The sequence below is a fragment of the Tursiops truncatus genome, chromosome 2, assembly GCF_011762595.2.
Source record: "Tursiops truncatus isolate mTurTru1 chromosome 2, mTurTru1.mat.Y, whole genome shotgun sequence".
Classification (NCBI taxonomy): domain Eukaryota; kingdom Metazoa; phylum Chordata; class Mammalia; order Artiodactyla; family Delphinidae; genus Tursiops; species Tursiops truncatus.
Window position 1 is genome coordinate 161,791,109 of NC_047035.1, and position 16,132 is coordinate 161,807,240.

The window sequence follows — 16,132 nt, forward strand, 5'->3', positions numbered from 1 at the left end:
GACACGCCTTTGCTTCCCTTGTCCCTATAACATAAAAATGAAGAAGTCATTCAATGTGTCAAAGAAAATTTTGCTGAGTGCCTACTGTGTGCCACGTATTGTACTAGATATTACAATTACAAATGTGATCTTATCCTCAAAAGGTGGTAGGTCGGGAAGGTGTAAACAAATAAATACAATGTAAACAAATAAGATGTAAACAAATAAATACAATGAAGTGTTACTGGCAGAAACAGTTATCTGCAGGACACAGAGATAAGAACAAAAGACAATACTAGCAAGTATTTAGGTGTTTTGCATCGTTATTTCATTTTAATACACACAATAACCCTAAAAGTCAGATTTTTCATTTCCACTTCACAAACAAGAGATATAGGGATCAAGAAAGTTAAGGAACTTTCAAAAGGTCAAAACCAAGTCCTCCCGTTTTTTTTTCCAGTTTGTGAAGTAGCTTTTCAAAGACTCATTCTGCTTATCCCTTCAGTCAGGCTGATCACACAGAGGCCAGCAGTGAACAGACCTGGACGCAGCAGACATTCTGCCAGCTCATCTGTCCACCTGTATCTATTAATTATTATTATGTTCTCAAGATCACTCTTCTTCACATCTAGACGCACCCTGCTTCACTGTCAGACTACAAAAGTTATCAGGAAGATCTACTAACTCTGGAGAATCTTTTTCAAACAAAGCATTTTGGAGCCCTTATTTTGATCTGAAAATGATAATCTTTGTGGTAAATTGAATCATTGATCAAAATTCTTTACTCACAGGAATTCCCCTGTGGTCCAGTGGTTAGGACTCCGCGCTTCCACTGCAGAGGGCCCGGGTTCGATCCCTGGTCGGGGAACCAGGGTCCCACAAGCCCCGCGGTGTGGCCAAAAAAAAAAAAATTAAAAAAAAATTCTTTACTCACACCCTCCCCTACCCTGATGCCTTATATATCTACAAACTTTGCCACATGCTTTTTCACTATTAATGGCTAAAGTGGGCAGAGTTTAGTGCCCAATCCCATTGACATTGGGTTTGGCCATTGACTTTATTTGAACAATGGAGTAAGAGCAAATATGATTATATGCCAATTCCAGCTGAGGCTGACAAGGTAATGGGTGTGTCCACATGAGAATGTCGTTCTGTCGTGAGCATCATGATAGTGATATGAAGAGGTTCTTTTGTAGCTGCTGCGTCTTAAGCCTGAACCCCACAGTAAACTCCTTTGGACCAGACCAAAGAGCCCAGCCTGCACTGAGAAACTCAGCCCAACCCAGATCAGCTGAATCCCACCTGTTCCACAAATGCGTGAGAAATAAATGCTTTTGCTTATACGCCACGGAGATTTTTGTGGTTATTATACACACCGAAAGAGCTGTCAGAGACAGCCTCATTCTCTTGCTCATGGGGAATTTAGACTATGAGCATTCCAGATTTACTTACCCAATTTATAACTCCACGTGGCTGCATCGAACTTAACAGCTCAAAAATCACTTTGTTCTCCCCACTTAATGTATTCCCCTTTTAGTCTTCCCATCACAGTAAATGGTACCATTGTTCAGCTAAAAACCCAAGTCACCCTTGACAATTCCACGTCCCTGTTCACCACATCTCACCCATCAGCAGTTTTCCCACAAATTTTCTGGAATTCATTCACTTCTCTCCTTGGCCCCCTACAGTCTCTACTCTGCAACCGGAGCCATGTCTTCTCCTCATCAACACATACCAAGAAGAGAAAGACAAGCCACACATACACGTACACAAAGATATGCTACTTACCGGAGATTGGTATAAGGCTAGAACAGTGGTATCCAATAGAAATATAATGTGAACCACATATGCAATTTTAAATTTTCGAATAGTCATGTTCAAAACCATCAAAAGAAACAGACAAAAACTACTTAATGATATGTTTTATTTAATATATTAAAAATGTAATCATTTCAACAAGTAATTAGTATAAAACTTGGTAATAAGGTAGCTTACATTTTTTTAATACTGGCTTCAAATTCAATTTCTATGTTAACACAAAACTTCTCAGTTTAGACAAGTCCCATTTCAAGTGCGCAACAGCACGTAACCACTAGAGTAAACAACACAGATCTAGAATATATGAATGCATATAAATCAGTAAGAAACAGAAAACAGGCAAAAGACATGAACATGAAGATGAGTACGTTCAGCCTTCTTTTACTTTGTTCATGTTTATGGATAAAGTATATTTAAAGTGTTTTTCTGAGATCAGACTGAGACAGCACTGGGGGAAGGTGATTTCTTGTCCTCTAAAAGGAGTAAAAATGGCTACAAAACTTGATTCTCCATAGTCATGATTTTATTTGTTATATAGCGATTAAACAGGCTGGCCACATTACCACTGAAATTTCATGTTTAGTTCTATTATAATTTAATGGTTATCAATGTTCTTAAAATTCTAAATATTCAAGATAATTTTTATTCCAATAGCCAATTCATTCCTCTTAGGGAAAACTGAGCTCCTATGTGACAGAATCTTCACCATCAGCATGACATCCACCCCAAAATTAACGAGGGAAAGGAAAAAAAAATCATGAAGGTGTACAAATTTACATAAAGCTACAGGAAAAGAAACTAAGCAACCAAGTTTAACTTCTAGTTCATTGCCGACAGCATCCCCAACAAAAGGACATTTTCTTATGTCTTAAGAACATTCACCTTGTTAAGTCCATTTCTTTATATATACCTGAGAGTTCTGTCCTTTTAAAAGAACAATTATCGTAGCAATTCTACTAGATGGCTCATGAGAGTTCTGAAAAGGTTATCCCTTTCATAAATGCAACTGTTAGACTTCCTGGAGTTCTTTGTTCATAGAGTTCCCGGTAAGCCTCTTCAGAGAAACAAAAGAATAAGGGAAATAATTATGGAGTCCCAAGAATAAAACTTTTGAAAATCTGGGGTGGGAAAATGACTCATTCTGGGGATGGAAGGGGCTAAACATTTGAGCCTCTCCTAGGGTGCAAGTTCATTATGAGCAGGAAGGAACTGCCAATTCTGCATCTCAAGTGTCCTATGACCCTGACCATGAGATCTAGCATGGATTTTTTCAAGACAGGGAGTAAAATAAATAAAAGCCATACCTGAAGAGTTGGTAAAACAATAAAACAATAAGAACTACAGCAACATTGAAAGGGAAAAAAAAGAGCCTAGTAGAGGGAGGCCATGTTAGCTATAGGCTAAGAAAGGAGTAATGACACCAGGGACGAATACTGGTGACCACACAGTAAGCCTGTGAGTGATGATAACCACTGGGTCCAAGCCACTCAAAGCCCCCAGTCTGGCCATCAGGATGGACGCTGCCATGGAAACCAAGGGGGGTTACATCAGCCACCACAAGGGTGTAATAAAGAAACAGAAGAATTTCGGGTGAACCTCCCAGATTTTCCTGCCAAGGTAAGGGAAGTTGTTGAGTGACTTGAGAGCCCAAAGAATGCACTTTGTGGAAACACAGGGAGACAAAAGTTATCTTCCTTTCACTGGAGTCCTCATCCCCTCCCTGTGGTAACCTGGAGATTGTAGGCTCCAAGTCATTCTCATCTTACTTGTTCTGAGCATTGCAGAAGTTTTCAGTTTCCCATAAGCACTTTTTAAAAACCTACTTACCAATTTATGGGCTACTTATTTTGTGTGGTAGGTGATTTATAATGTGAAAAATCCCAACCAGTCTAGTTTATGACCAGGAAGATGGTTCTACTGAGCTTTGGAATTGCTGTGCCTGTTCTTTGAGCTATAATATATAGCCCAAGTGTTTCTGGGATATTGCATCAGAATGCAAAATTTGAGCTGAAAGATAAAACAAGCAGGTTACTTTAAGTGGGGTCTTTTCAAACAATATTTCCCCATTTTCTTTCCTTATTTCTCAGTTTTCCTCTAGGCAGTTAAAAAGTAAAACACTACTTCAGAAGACACACATTTAAACTACATTGTAGCAGGCATGTAATTTCAATCTAAAGCACCCTAAATTACCTGTCCATTAGCAAAAATCAGATCTCATACTCCCCAAACTATTTTGTTTAGTTGAAAGTGCTCAAAGAGAAACCCTTTATAAATATTCAAATTCAGTGACTTGAACTAATATAGCTCTATTTGACTGTTCTGTCATGGGATGAAATTGAAAGTAATAAAGCTAATAAGTTAAAGTAATGAACTACCTCCACCTGGATTAATATAGATTAATGGATTAATCTACCTTGATTAATATGGAAAGCCAGTCTTAAAAATTTAAGCAAAACAAGCTATTTCTTTCCTTCTTGGTAGCAAAAATATTTTAAATTAAAAGTACATATTGGGGGCTTCCCTGGTAGCGCAGTGGTTGAGAGTCTGCCTGCCGATGCAGGGGACACGGGTTCGTACCCCGGTCCGGGAAGATCCCACATGCCGCGGAGCGGCTGGGCCCGTGAGCCATGGCCGCTGAGCCTGCGCGTCCGGAGCCTGTGCTCCGCAATGGGAGAGGCCACAACAGTGAGAGGCCCGCGTAGGAAGCCAGACCCAGACAACTGAGATTAGAATACTGCTCAAAGCATATATATTTAGTACCAATCTGTGAGAGTTTAATATTCATGTTTGATGAAAGTATGACAAATTTTTAAATGACTGGACTCTTCTGAAAGAAAAGAGCAGAGAGAAAAAAATGTAGGAATCCTTGGCCTCTTATAACCACAAAGACATAAATGTAAAATGAGAGCAGTTTATTACTTTAGAGCCATGTAGTATTTTCTTTATTCCAAGTATTTATGTACTTTGAAAATTTCTAAAATAATTTTACATGACCTCTCTTCCCATCGTTGTTGAAAGGAACAATTCATTATTTTATGCATTTATAATTAAAAGGATTAATTAAAGTAATACATTATAAATAATAGCTGTTTGTTCTTTGAGAAAGACAGTCATTTTTCTTTTTTGGTAGCTTTTACAGCTCAAAACAAAGCTTCTGCTTTTATGATGCCATTAAATGTAATTGATATTCTTGATTTTTCCTATTATATTTTATTTGTTTTTTTAAAAAAGAAATATCCATTTGTTCATATTAACACGTTTAGATAGTTCTCACAGCCCATATAAAAATTAGACACCATGTATTTTATATCAATCTACTCAGAAAAATCCATTTGTAGCATAATAGTTTAATTGGTACATTTTAAAATGCAAATCTAGCTATTATTTGTTACTATAATGTAACATAAAAGCCAGAGAACATTTCAGGAAGTAAAGTAACTTTAAAACCCTAATTGTATAACTTCCATATGAATGTAATAAAATTCAAAATTAAATTTTCATCAAGATAAGTTATATGTATGAATATATATAAAGTGCAAATTCTGTAGGTCTTTTCTGATTGACAGTGTCATGAAACAATGAAGTAAGAAATATATTCTTAGCACAAATCGTTATCTCAACCCACAGTACATGCCTTTACACACAGGGTATTGCTCAGCTGTGTGAATGAAGATAGAAAATAAATGTGTGCGTCATCTTTTCTCAGATGACACAATTCAGTTTACGTAAAGGGCTCTCTAAGACGACTGTCAAATTACTTCCACTAAAAAAAGAAAATATCCACCTAACGCAGGACCCTCCATTTCCAATCACGATCAGACAACTAGACATTTTGAAACAACACTTACTGGGATTTGTATCTTCCAAAAGAAGTTCCTACTAAAAAAGAGACTATGCAACAACACGTACCTCAGATGCTAATTGTTAAATTCACATCAAAGACATGAACTTTGAAAACCTTAGGTTATGTGCTGCAAAAGGTAGCAGAAGGAGCAGATACCAAAGGATTTGGGAAGTAGGCTTCATGTTGCAGAGCATGAAATGGTTGGGATGACGAATGCACTGGAATATACCTCATCGGTAACCAGTAAATACCTACTAAAAAAAAATATGTCATGACAGTCGTGATTGCAGAGGGCCATTCGCTAGGGCGTAAAATGCTATTAGTGGTTTACATCTGTTCTTCTATTAATGCAAAGGAAAAACAGCAACTACTTTAAGAGGATGAGAACCCAACTGCTTCCAGTCTCAACAGCAGAGATCACCATTTTGAGTACAAATGTACTTTGAACTCAACCATTTCTCAACAGACTTAGCTGTCTGATTCTCCCAAGCACCTGCAGGGGTTGAAATAGCATTAGATTTAAAGTCAGAAACCATGGGTCCAAGTCCAGACGATGCCATGTCTCACTAAGTACTTTCATCTACATTATTTCACTTAATATTTGCAGTGATTTGATGTGGCAAACATTATCAATTCCATTTTTACAGGAGCATACAAGAGTTTGGAACATAAAGTTCCAACACTAATAAGCTGCATAACTGGGCTGGAACACAGGTTACCTGATTTCTGGTTCAGTCAGAATTCTCCCATCGTCTCCACATGCCATTCATTCACTCCTTTGCAGTATCACTATTTATAGTGGCTCCCTCATAGCTGAGCCATCCTTGTACTGTCCACATAGGAGTTGCTCATTAAACGTTTGTCCAATAAAGATTATATACTGAGCTACACGTATTAGGCACACGTCCCGTTACATGACATATAGCAGTGAACAAAGCAAAACCCGAATCTCGTGGAATTCATATTATATATATAGAGAGGGGAGGCATGAAGATTTAGGAACAAATCCTTACATATCAGAGGGTGATAAGAATCTGGAAGAAAAATAAAACTGGACCAAGGGAGAGAGGGATAGAGACGTACTATTGTAAATGAGGTGAGCAGAGAAAGCTTTTCCAAAACAGTAGCAGTAGGCAGAGGTCTGAGAGAAGTGGAGGAATGAGCCATTCAGAAATCTGGGGGTAAAGCAACCATACTCCAATAAAAATTAATTTAAAAAAAAAAGAAAGAAAGAAATCTGGGGGAAGAACATCCCAAGCAGAGGAAACAGCCCGTGCAAAGGCCCAGAGGCAGGGCTGTACTTGCTGTGATTGAGAGAAAGTGAGGGCACCTGTGTGGTTGGAACACGAGGAGGGAGCCAGGAGTGGCTGGAGATGAGGTCAGAGAGAAGGTTGGCTGGCAGGTCAGGGGACACACGGTAGGGGAGGTGAGAATTTTGCATTTTACCCCTAGTGAGATGAGAAATTGACAAGAGTGACACAATTACACTTCAAAAAGATCCCTCCGGATCATGGAGAACTGTGAAGGGCAGGAGCGGGGAGAGCTCGGATTGGAGCTGGGAGTCTTCGGAGAGAGTCTGGAGAAGCAGCAGCTCTGATAAGGAGGCGGGGCTGCTGACGGAGGTGGCGAGAAGTGGTCTGATGTTTTGGATTTGGGGACTATTTCTATTTGAGCCAGTAAAAGGGTTTCATGGGTCATTTTGGCTACTTATTAGTTCAGAAAGCAGAGATCACCCTTCAGAAGATGAGGAAAAGCTGGTTTAATTTTCGGGTGGTCTGTGGGTACACTTAGACTAGAAAAAGGAATTTCCCGGCACCCACAGCAGCAGTACAGCCAAGCTAAGGCTCCTCATTAAATAGATATGAGGTCGGACTTAAGGGGGTTGGCCAGCCAAGCTTATTGAAAACCTACTTGACCTATTGCACAATTTAATTAAGAATTGGATTCTTACTTGATGGACTCATGGCTTTTCCATAATATCATCTTAAAGGCGGGCAGGGAGGGGTAGCGTGGAATCACCAGATACTTTAACTTTAAAATGGCTGAGACGAAAATGGAGACGCTTCATCTCTGTGAAGAGAACTCTCCGACTCTCATAAGTGATTTTATTTTTAATACATAGACTCAGTGCCTCCCTTCCCACACAATTATCTAAGTAGATATAAATGTGCTTTGGAATTGTCTCACTTTCCAGACACCATTACTGTGACTATGGTTCTGCCATCCTGAAGCCCAGAGTGCGATCATTTTTGATAGCTAGGACTGTTTTTCAGGTGGGTTTCCTTTGAAAAAGAGGAGTTTTCCCCTAGGTTTCCACTTCAAGAAAATTAAATTGAATTGGATTTTCGGGTACCATTAATTGATGTAACAGAGAGAACAGAAATCTGATGATTTGGCTCAAGGCTTTTTTTTTTTTTAAAGAAAAAGACTTCAGTGGGGAAAGCCTCCAGGCCTAAAATACCAGCCTTCTTGCTGCTTCCACAGCAATACCTGCAGTAAAGAAAAGAAACATGCTGGATCATTTCCCTAGAGGCTGCATGTTTTTAACTGCAGTTTCTATATTCCATATTTCAGAAGAAATCCCAGAGATAGTTTATTTATAGCAAAAGTACATTTAAGAGGCACAAACACTGAACAATCTAGAAAAAAACTTTTAAGTATGTTTCACTTTTTTCCCCCCAATCTAAATTTTGATTTCTATTATTTCTAATGATGACATAGAGAAAGCTTTATTTGACAGCATTATGTGCCTTGTAGGCTGTCTGGATAATTAAAAGGCTCTTCTTGTGGGCAATGGTGTATTAGGTCAAGGGTGGGTTTTTCTAGATTGAAAAAAATGTGGGTGTTGTTAATTTCATTTTGGAAAATGTACATTGAGATGCACATGTGTATCTAGAAAAGTTGTTATAATATACTAAGAATTTCTTGTCTAGAAGGATATCGACCCCCAGCTGGAAAGCCCAAAGACAAGAGAGAAGGAGGTGATGGGAGAGCTGGTATCCAGAGCATGTGTTCACAGCAGGGGTGATACTGTCCCCAATGGGGTGAAAATTGGTTCTCAAGGGGCCAGAAAATATTAGGCATTACGATGGTTGGTGGCTTTCTGTGGCAGGCAGAATAACAACACCCTCCCCCAATCCTGGCCCCATCCCATGAAAGAAGTCCATGCCCTAATCCCTGGAAACTGTGCACATGTTATGCTCTGTGGCAAATGGGAATTAAAGTAGTAGATGGAATTAAGTTTGCTAATTCGCTGACTTCAAAATGGGGAGGTTATGTTGGATTATCTCGGTGGGCCCCCTGTAATCACATGGGCCCTTAAGAGTGGAAGAGGCAGATAAGACAATGAAGAGAAGTCACAGATTCAACATTAGCTTTGAAGGTGGAGGAAGGGGACCCCAGCAGAGGCTTGTGGGTGGCCTTTAAAAGCTGGAAACAGATTCTCCCCTTGGTTTCCGTAAAGGAATGCAGCCCCTGCAGCCTCATCATTTTAACACAGTGAGTCACACTTCTATTCCTTCAGATGTATGATAACACGTTTGTGTGTTTAAGCTGCTCAATTTGTGGTCATTTGTTACAGCAGCAACAGAAAACTAATAGACCACCCACCCCGCCCACGGGCCATAGTATATAAACAGATGTATAGTGTGTCTACAGTACTGAAAGCCATCAGTGGGCAATTAGGGAAAATGTCTAAATAAGGGCAATAATGAAAAACTTTTGAGAAACATTGCCCTGGGAGGTGGAAAGCAGGCTCTTCTGCTTGTATTTCATAACAGGGGACATAATCAATGTTTGGATGAATAAATTTTATAGCACCAGGATTTGTTGCTTTCTCTGGAGAAGATCAGAAAATTAGCACAAATAGAGTTATTCCTATATATGAAGAACTAAGAAAATATTCTTCAGGGAAAAGGTGGAGGGAAACAAAATAGCTTACGTGAAATAGAAACCTGAAAAGCACTGACATGGAAGAATGCCTCTATGTACATTCTTGATGGAAGAAAATATTTGAAAGTTTTTAGGCCAATATGTTAATAGTAGGTTCTCTGGGTGGTCGTTCTCTTTCTGTTTTGTTGCTGTTTGTTTCTTATGACTTTCCTACAAGAAAAGGAGGTTTTATATTAGAGGAGGTTTTTACTATATGACAACAGTTGGTACCTAGATGGGGACAAAATTTTATAATAAATACATTTTTAAAATTCAGTTTGTATAAAATGATCAGATACAAGGATATATTGTACAACACAGGGAATATAGCCAATATTTTACAGGAACTATAAATGGAGTATAGCCTTTAAAAATTGTGAATCACTATATTGTACACCTGTAACATATAATATTGTACATCAACTGTACTTCAATTCCAGTTTGAGTTGAGTCTTTATCTTTAAAAGTAGGACAAGAATTATAAAATAAATTTACTTCATCTTATATGTTGTTATTAATTTTATGCTGCAAATAAAACTATATTGTTAGAACTGTGTTCTTAGAGAGTATAGATTCTTGAAAATAAAAGTAGTGCTAATTTTGTTTTTTCTTTCTTTCTTGGACAAATTTATATGATTACTTGGAAGATCTTTCACTTCACGTCTAATAACTGTGGCATAACTAAACAGAGGGTCATGTTTGCAAAAATATTTGAAGGCTTCATTAGTTTTCCCTAATCCTTCTATAATCAAATTATTCCCTTTTGAAACAACTATTCTGTGTTCATCTTTGTGCATTTTTTTCTCTCCCTCAGTCTCTCCCTCGGTTTAATTGGTAAATTGTACCAGATCCTCATTTGTCAACGATGTGCCCTATAGTTGGAAGAGTTCACCAACATTTCTTTTCATCAAATTCATTACTCCCATACTTTTAAACAAGATTTTCAATTTCATTTTGCATTGGATAATTAGGTGTTTAAGAGTTAGGCATGGAGGAAAATTTGAGTGAGTGCTAATTTTTTAAAAACTATTTATTTATTTGGTTGTGTGGGGTCTTAGTGAGGCAGGTGGGCTCCTTAGTTGTGGCTACAGGGCTTCTTAGTTGCGGCTCGCAGGCACCTTAGTTGTGGAATGTAGGCTCCTTAGTTGCTGCACACGGGCTCCTTAGTTGTGGCATGTGAACTCTTAGTTGCGGCATGCATGTGGGATCCAGTTCCCTGACCAGAGATGGAACCCGGGTCCCCTGCATTGGGAACACGAAGTCTTATCCACTGCTCCATCAGGGAAGTCCCTAATTTTATAATTGTTTAAACTCATTAGTTAATAATATTCTGATGACCTTTGTTTCTCTACATAACTTCAAACTGGCAAGAACTTAGATAATGAACATTTAGATAAGACCACCCTGCATGTGAATAATTTCGTAATATTTCATCACACACACATAAATGCACACATACTCTCTTATTTATATTCTGTAACTTATTTTCAAATACATGAGCGTAGAACTTTTGAGAAATCTGCTGCCATACTTTTAAGAGAGACCTCAAGGCCATTTTACCACCACAAAACACATAGCTCACAGGTTTTTAATGAGAATTTAGGTATATTATGTTAGTTTGATTTAACAACAAAAAAGGGACAAATGTGCGATGGTTTCAGCATAGTGTACACATATACATCCTCATGGATAAGAAACTGAATATATATTGATAGCACCCACAACCAGCAGAGATTCTTTTGGCCTAGGTTCTGGGGACACATAGAACTTACAGCTCAATGGGTTAATGAAATTGCCCATCTCTATTACTGAAGGTTTCTCAAAATTCTTGTTTAGTCCATTGTCTTTAACAATCTCAGAAAATGAGTGTCTTTTCTAAAGAACTGAGGGTTTCCAGGGCAACATACCCACCCCCGCCCCCAGCACTGGACATGTGTCCCTGGCCTTTGATGAGCATCTTGTGGTGGAGTCTTCACCCCTGTCTCCAGCAGTGAGGCCTCACTCGATTTTGACATTCCCAAGAGCCGTTTTTCCAGCCCCCGTGTGTATTGTCTCAAAGCAAAGAACGTTAGAACTGAGAGTCTCCTGTTGAACATCGAGCTGTATGTCATCATTTCACGGATAGAGAAACAAAGTGCCTTGGGCACTATTGGTGGTACTGCTGACAGCAGAGCTCATTAGACATAAATGCTCCCAAGGAAAATTCCTCTGAGAAAGGAGGCTGTGAAGATGTGATCGTTCTAAACAATTCTTAATCCACACAAGGCAAATTTCCCCCAACCAGGGTACTCACATTGGTTGAAGGGGCAGAGCCCTGGAGGATGAATTGAAGAAGAAAATTTGCCAGGGCTTCAGAGGACTCCACATCCATCTAGCCCTTATCTGTAGGCTCTCCAAGATGCCCTGGAGTGCCCAGGTAGGTGAATGTTGTTGGAAGGTTGAACACTGTTGTCTTAAGCAAGCAGAAACACCCTTCCAGATGGATCAGAGAGAGCCACAAGCTTTGGTCAGAACCAAAGTTACCATTGGAGCACGTGCGGCTTTGGGCACCTTCCTCTCCATTTGCCCATAAACCAGGCCTTCCTGATCTGTGGGATACATTTCTGAGTAAAGCTATACCCCCCTCACATCCTCACACTCCTCCCTACAACACCCCTCCCTCCCTCCTGCACTAGATGACTGGGGCTCCCCCCCTCCTAAAACCCTTTTCTATACATCCCTCTTCCATTCAATTTCATGTTCCCTATTTCCCTTAGGACACACATTTCAAGAGTCAAATCCTTCCAGAAACTTCTCTGGCTTATCTCAGAATGCTTACCACTTTACTCTGTTCTCCTTGGAGAAATACTTTTAGATAGATAGGTAGACAGACATATTAGATACGGCAATATAGATTTGGTTTCCTCTATTAGATTTTAATCTCCTAAAGCCCAAACAGCACATTTTCCTATTTCTTTTATATTCTCCTTCTCCAGCTTTTTACACTCTGTTTCACCCCCCCCACTCCACACACACACACACACACACACACACACACACACATGTACACACACAACTCTTTGAACAACCTTCCTCAGCTCTGGCCCTGGACGAGCCTCTAATGTGTTCTCGGGCTCCATTCTTGCTGACAGCATTCTGGGCCTATTACTTACGTTGTTGAACCCAAGTTTGTGTTCCCGATGCACAGTGAGGCCAAATAAAGCAAAACGTCAGAGTTAGGAGCAGAGAAAGGTTTATCGTAAGAGCCGTGCAAGGAGAATGGGCAACTCGTGTTCAAAAGGCCCAAACTCCCCGATGGGTTTCAGGGGAGAAGTTTTCATAGGCAAAATTTAGGGGGAGAGCTGCAGGGTGTGTGACCCTCCTCTGATTTGTTGGTGGTGATATAAGAGGGTGGTGCTCTAGGAGTCTCAATCATCAGCCTTCTTTCTGGTTCCAACCAGTCTGGGGTCCACAGCTTATGCTCAGCCTGAAGTTACCATCCTCCACCTGGGTGGGTGCCTTATTTCCTGCAGAAGATCTCAGAGAAATGTATCAAATTGATATGAACATGCCCCCATTGTTGTCTGACCCTCACCTGGCCTGAGTTTAAGGACATGCTCTATTTCCAGAGATTGGAAATCATGTTTCTTTATCATCTTTAAGACCTTGGATATCAGCTATGCTTTCTCTCACAGGGGATCTATATTGGGTTTATGTTTTCTGGAACATGAAATCCTCTATTCCCTAAAGCAAACGAAAAATACAGAAATTTTCTCTGTCTATTCTCAAAGATCCTTTAAAAACCTATCTTCTCACTGTTTATCTGACATCTGTTGCCTACACACATGCACTCCACATCCACTTTCACCAAACAGACCACCCTTACTCTGGTTCCTAAAACCAGAGTCCAGAAATCTCTGCCCCTTCCCAGGAGCCAAGTCAGCGGCTTTCATCTTTCTCCCCCTGAATCTGGGGCTCCCTCCACAAGGGGCAGGAAGAGGAGAGAGCAGAGAATTGTGAAGTTTTTATTGTGTGTTTGAAATTGTCTTGGTCAAGGGCCCTGCATGTGTTATCTCATTGAGGACACACGGTGCTCTGAGAAGGAGGTGTTGTCATGTCCATTTGGTAAAGTAGAAAACTGAGGCTCAGAGAGCTGGAGTGACTTGCCTCAGGTCACACAACCAAGATTCAAGTGGATCTGAACCCATGGAGCTGAGCTCAGCATTGCTCCCCAAAGGAACAGGATCCATTCATTGTGTGAGCTCACCGTTCCTCAGAGAATATGGTACAGGGAGGAACACCCCATATTCAAGGCGAGGCCACCTTTGACCTAATAAACATGGGGGTGACTAACTAAGATGCTCTTCAATGCAAACACAGGCTTGACTGTCATTAAGCTGAGCATCCTTGGAAGGATCGTGTTATGTTCTTGTTTTCGCTGTGGTCCTTTAAAGAAGCTCTTTTTTTCCTGTGGCCATGTTTAATCTTACAGAGTCAGTCACTCCCTTGAGGGAAGTTAAGCTGATGGGGTGAGACTGAGTGTGCCACCAATATTTCCAGTCATGACACCAAGGAAAAGACAGTCTTGACCGCCAAGACGATTAAAACAACTGCCTCGTCTGCCTCGGTCCAGATAGCAAGGCTGGGGCAGAGAATCTTCACCGCTGAGGGAGATGGAAAGTAGCCCGTGTGGTGACTGCCCCCAGCTCTGCAGGCTGGCGTGAAGCGGAAGAAGTACTCCTTCCTACTGAAGAGATGCTGGACTATGATGTGGAAGCCTGCAGGGTCATGGCCAAGGTGACTGACTCTCGAGAGCTCTGGGGCTTTGGGTGAGTAACTTACTCTCCCTGAGTCTATACTCCCTTAGCTGCAAAACAGGAGATCTTGTACCTCCCTCATAGGCAAAAGAGTGGCTGACTTGGGAATAAAATATTAATGATTATTTTTTTCTTTTCCTTTCTGGTCAACACTAGTGGTCTCGCTACATTGGCAAAATGAGTCCTAGGCAACATAAAGATACAGAATGCCACCAAAGTGGCACAGAGTCAGTTTGGCAAAGCTCATATTAATAAAAGTATGAGAAAGATGCATTCCCATACACGGAATGTGGGAATGTATCCTCTGGGGAGGGTGACAGGGCATTATGCATTAAAATTAAAAATCCACTTACCTTTTGACTTTGCTCTTCTATAATTTTATTGTATAAGTGTGATGTGGTATGTATGTATGTGGGTGTTTGTGTTCTAAGTGTCCAAAATAGGGGACTAATTTTTTAAATGTACAACATTCAAATAATGGGCATTGTACAACTATTTTTAAAAGGATGTATTGATATGAAATAGTATCTAAAATGGATTAAATAAAAAAACCAGTTATTCAGTGTAATGTATAATGTCAACCCACTAATTAAGTATATATATTCACACATATTTATATACATTTTACATACACACAAGTATATATTTATTTATGTACAAAAGATCTGAAGGGATGCCCAATATAGCTGCTGCCTCTCAAGTCCTTGTATTTCAAGTGGATTGAAAATACTACTTAATGTCACGCCTGGCACAAGCCAGCTATAGTCAAATGATGTAGGAGTTGAGGGATACTTGATGAAGGAAATATACGGAAATTCACATATTTAAAGATTACGTAGAACTTGTATTAAGAAAGCCAGAATCATAATTCCCACTTCTTAGAGTTCCCCATAGTCCTGGATACCTGGGACCAATTAATTGCATACCAGGTGGTAATAGCTATAGCCTAAGTTTCCCAAAATGAAAAAGCAATACACTTAGGAGGCAGCTTCAGGGAAGTATGAGTAGTGGGAAACACTCAAAGCAGTGAGAAAACAGCACAATTGCTTCTCTCCTTCATTTATTTATCAGGGATAAGCTTTGCCTATAGAAAGTAAAGACAAAGTTTATTAATATTTTTGAACTTTTTATTTGACTTTTCAGTGAGAAAGAAGAAATATTGTACCTAAATCCTGGAGTTTATTACCCTGCAATTGTTTATGGCTTTTGTTACACCAAATTTCAGCAGTTGAAACGCATCTCAATATATTTTAAAGATGGCTTTACTTAGGTGACAGCTCATATAAGTTTTATTCCTGAATCGGTCCCCCTTAGAGTGGAAAAATACAATTATTTAAATAGACCTCCTTATTTTGATTACAGTTTTGAAGGACTGAACATGAATGTAGGAGAAACTGGACTAGTTTAGCTGTGACGGGCTATGGAGCGTGTACTTTTCTCTTGATGTTAAAAATGTTTTTGAAATATTTTGGAGGCACTGTGTGTGTGTGTGTGTGTGTGTGTGTGTGTGTGTATGATATCACTTCACACCACATGACAGTTGGCAAGGATGTGGAGAACTGGAACCTTCATACATTGCAGGTGGGACTGTAAATGGTTTGGTCAATTTTGGAACACAGTTTAGCAGTTTCTTAAAATGCTATACATACACTTACCATATGACCTGACAATTCCACTTCTATCTGTTTACCCAAGAGAAATAAAAACATATGTCCACATAAAAACTTGTGCGCCAATGTTCATAGCAACATTATTCATAGTAGCC

At 39.7% G+C, this 16,132-nt stretch overlaps 1 long non-coding RNA gene across 3 annotated transcripts in view; it reads right to left on the reverse strand.

Annotated features, from left to right (window-relative positions):
- LOC109549634 (uncharacterized) overlaps positions 1-16,132 on the reverse strand; it is a 259,103-nt gene that overhangs the window by 15,781 nt on the left and 227,190 nt on the right. For 2 of the 3 annotated variants that reach the window (XR_012330408.1, XR_012330407.1), the window contains 2 exons: positions 9,582-9,742; positions 769-8,131 (listed from right to left, as the gene is read on the reverse strand). This is a non-coding gene — a long non-coding RNA (uncharacterized lncRNA). The remainder of the gene's footprint in view (positions 1-768; positions 8,132-9,581; positions 9,743-16,132) is intronic. The other variant, XR_012330409.1, reaches the window with a different exon arrangement.